The 4,213-nt window shown below is 42.7% G+C and overlaps 1 pseudogene; it reads right to left on the bottom strand.

The window, feature by feature from the left end:
- Nucleotides 1–4,213, bottom strand: part of LOC105504786 — a 22,487-nt pseudogene that overhangs the window by 3,961 nt on the left and 14,313 nt on the right.

Raw genomic sequence — 4,213 nt, forward strand, 5'->3', positions numbered from 1 at the left:
GCGCCCGGCCAAAAGTTTTAAAGAATATTTCCAAATCAGATATATGAAGATTCTATTGATAAATTAAAATGAACAGACACTCTCTCAAGTAAGGATGGTCTTGATCTCCTGACCTCGTGATCTGCCCGTCTCGGCCTCCCAAAGTGCTGGGATTACAGGCTTGAGCCACTGCGCCCGGCCAAAAGTTTTAAAAATACTTATGTTTTAAAATTTATATGTTTCCTATTCAACATAGTATTGGAAGTTCTGGCCAGAGCAATCAGGCAAGAGAAAGAAAGAAAGGGCATTCAAATAGGAAGAGAGGAAGTCAAACTATCCCTCTTTGAAGATGACATGATCCTATATCTAGAAAACCCCATCATCTCAGCCCAAAAGCTTCTTAAGCTGATTAGCAACTTCAGCAAAGTCTCAGGATACAAAATCAATGTGCAAAAATTGCTAGCATTCCTATATACCAACAACAGACAAGCAGAGAGCCAATTCATGAACGAACTCCCATTCACTATTGCCACAAAAAGAATAAACCACCTAGAAATAGAGCTAACGAGGGAAGTGAAAGATCTCTGCAAGGAGAACTACAAACTGGTGCACAGAGAACTCAGCGAAGACATAAACAAATGGAAAAACATTCCATGCTCATGGATAGGAAGAATCAACATCGTAAAATGGCCATTCTAGTCAAAGCAATTTATAGATTCAGTGCTATCCCCGTTAAACTACAATTGTCATTCTTCACAGAACTAGAAAAAACTATGTTAAAATTCACACAGAATGAAAAAAGAGCCCAAATAGCTAAGGCAATCCCAAGCAAAAAGAATAAAGCTGCATGCATCACGCTACCTGACTTCAAACTACACTACAAGGCCACAGTAACCAAACAGCATGGTACCGGTAAAAGAACAGACACATAACTTTCCAACAGGTCTGGAAGCTCTGAGTTTATCTTGGGACCTCAAGAGGAGAGGATCACCCAACTCACAGGTGTTAGAGGATGCAAACCCATGGCTGGGCTGGGCTTTAAAAGTCTTATCTGAAATTCCTTGTGAAACAGAGTTTCATTAAAGTCAATCCAAAAGTCCTATGTAAGTAAAAATAACCATTCTTGCTGCACTTTATGCAGATAATCAGGCCAAGTATAAGATTGTAGGATATAATAAATTCCTCTTCAAAGGTTTTAGCCTGTAAATTATTAAGTACAACGAGTTCTGAGATCCTCTTCAAAGAACCAATGTATCATTATGTTCAGCTCTACTGTTCTTTGTTCTTCATTTTAAAGTTTCTCATTCTTTACATCTCCTTGCCCCTAGTTATAGTAAACAACTCCCTCCTAGCCTCTATCACCTGCTATGACTTTAGTCACCCTTGGCCAACTGCTCTGTTCTTAGTCATCCTGAGTCACCTGTTCTGTAACCATCCTTCCTGCCAAACTACCTATCCTGCCACTCCGGCTCATACCCCTACTCTCTTTAAAATAGCCAATTGGAATTAGCTTAGACTGTGTGGTCCAACCCTAGCCAATAGGGGAAAGACACAGCAGTAGGGACTAGCTGCGTTAGGATAAGAACCACTTCCCCTCCCTTGTTGAGGTCTGTTCTTGCCATTGCTCCATCCGTGAGACACACCCTTCTATAGAAGTAAAACTGCTTTGCTGAGAAAATTAAATTTATGCTCCAGTGCTATTTCTTTTTTTGTTATTCATTTTTGAGATGGAGTCTTGCTCTGTTGCCCAGGCTGGAGTGCAGTGGCGTGATCTCAGCTCAGTGCAAACTCCGCCTCCCTGGTTCACTCCATTCTCCTGCCTCAACCTCCCAAGTAGCTGGGACTACAGGTGCCTGCCACCACACCTGGCCAATTTTTTGTGTTTTTAGTAGAGACGGGGTTTCACCGTGTTAGCCAGGATGGCCTCGATCTCCTAACCTCGTGATCCGTCCGCCTTGGCCTCCCAAATTGCTGGGATTACAGGTGTGAGCCACCAAACCCAGCCTTGAGTGCTCTTTCTTTTGCAGCACTGAAAATTTATTTCTAACAGGACTAAAGTTTATTCATAATTAGTGCTTGCCAAAAATGAGGACCGAAGAGAAAAATTTTGATCCAAAGTTTATCATACGTTTGTCATTAAATCCTAGTTTCATTAATTGTTTTTAAGGTTTTGGCCTACATTTTAGACTCACCCTGCTTATTCCTGTGAATCAAGAGGTGATCTTCCGCAGCTTGGAAAAAAAAAAAAAAAAGGGATGGGTAAGGTAAAAAGGTGAATCAATATGCTAGCTCTGGGCAATTATCTTTCAGATTTTGCCAGGTAAAGAAAGTGAGTAAGGTGCTGATAACCTGGAGGTTTCTTTGCTTGGGAAAATAAAACCAAGGAACTTCATAGACCTTCAAAGGGGAATTCTATATCTTGGCAAATAAAATTTTCTTTTTTTGAGACAGAGTTTTGCTCTTGTTGCCCAGGCTGGAGGACAATGGAACAATCTCGGCTCACTGCAACCTCTGCCTCCCCAGGTTCAAGCAATTCTCCTGCCTCAGCCTTCTGAGTAGCTGGGATCACAGGCATGCACCACCATACCCCATTAAGTTTTTGTATTTTTGGTAGAGACGGAGTTTCTCCATGTTGGTCAGGCTGGTCTTGAACTCCTGACCTTAGGTGATCTGCTTGCCTTGGCCTCCCAAAGTGCTGGGATTACAAGCTTGAGCCACCGCGCCCAGCTGGCAAGTAAAATTTTAGATGGAAATTATCTGCCACACCACACTTGTGGGAATTGCTGTCCTAACTCTACTATTTACAATAGTGTTATACACAGTAGCATCTTCTAACTAAAATATTGGACAGTTTGCATTGCTGTCGTATTTTGCTTAATTATTATCCTTATAACCGGGATAACAGTTACTGACAAAAAGGGAGCATATAAGTTTTACTATCACAAAGTCAGCTAGGATTTTTTGGGGGGTGGTGGGTGGAGAAGGAGTCTCGCTCTGTCACCCAGGCCGGAGTGCAGTGGCACAATCTTGGCTCACTGCAAGCTCCGCCTTCTGGGTTCAGGCCATTCTCCTGCCTCAGCCTCCGAGTAGCTGGGACCACAGGCGCCTGCCATCGCACCTGGCTAATATTTTGTATTTGTTTAGTAGAGACGGGGGTTTAACTGTGTTAGCCAGGAAGGTCTCAATCTCCTGACCTCGTGATCTGCCCACCTCGGCCTCCAAAAGTGCTGGGATTACAGGCGTGATTACAGACTGCATATTGAAAAGGCTAGGGTGGGAGGGACTGCTTTTTCGCAGGCTTCGTGAAGGACATGCCTGGTGGATCCAATCCCCTGAGCCCTATACAAATCAGACACCACCTTCTCCAGCCTCTGAATATATAGCTGGCTGGTATCCACCACACTTGGGAACCTCCTCTTTTGGCTTTGGAGAGCCTTCCTCCCTCTGTCTCTGTAGAGGGGAGCTTCTTCCTTCTGTCTTCTCCCTTCCTTCTTGCCCCTTCTTGCCTATTAAACGTTCCACTCCTTAAAACCATTAATAATAATAAAAAAGAACAGACACATAAAAATGGAACAGAATAGAAAACCCAGAAATAAGACCACACACTCATAACTATCTGATCTTTGACAAAACCTGACAAAAACAAGCAATGGGGAAAGGATTCCTTATTCAATAAGCTGGGAATACTGGCTAGCCGTATGCAGAAAATTTAAACTAGACCACTTCCTTACACCATATACAAAAATTAACTCAAGATGGATTAAAGGCTAAAATGTAAAACCTAAAACCACAAAATTCCTGGAAGACAACCTAGGAAATACCATTGCAGACATAGGCACTGGCAAATATTTCATGATGAATACGCCAAAAGCAATTGCACCAAAAACAAAAATTGGCAAATGGGATCTAATTAAGGCTAAAGAACTTCTGCACGGCAAAAGAAACTACCAACAGAGTAAAAAGACAACCTACAGAATGGGAGAAAACTTTTGCAAACTATGCATCTGACGAAGATCTAATATCCAGCATCTATAAGGAACTTAAAGAAATGTATAAGAAGGCCGGGCGCGGTGGCTCAAGCCTGTAATCCCAGCACTTTGGGAGGCCAAGACAGGTGGATCATGAGGTCAGGAGATCAAGACTATCCTGGCTAACACGGTGAAACTCCGTCTTTACTAAAAAATACAAAAAACCAGCCGGGCAAGGTGGTGGGCGCCTGTAGTCCCAGCTACTC

This window comes from Colobus angolensis, unplaced genomic scaffold, assembly GCF_000951035.1.
Source record: "Colobus angolensis palliatus isolate OR3802 unplaced genomic scaffold, Cang.pa_1.0 Scaffold95, whole genome shotgun sequence".
Classification (NCBI taxonomy): Eukaryota; Metazoa; Chordata; class Mammalia; order Primates; family Cercopithecidae; genus Colobus; species Colobus angolensis.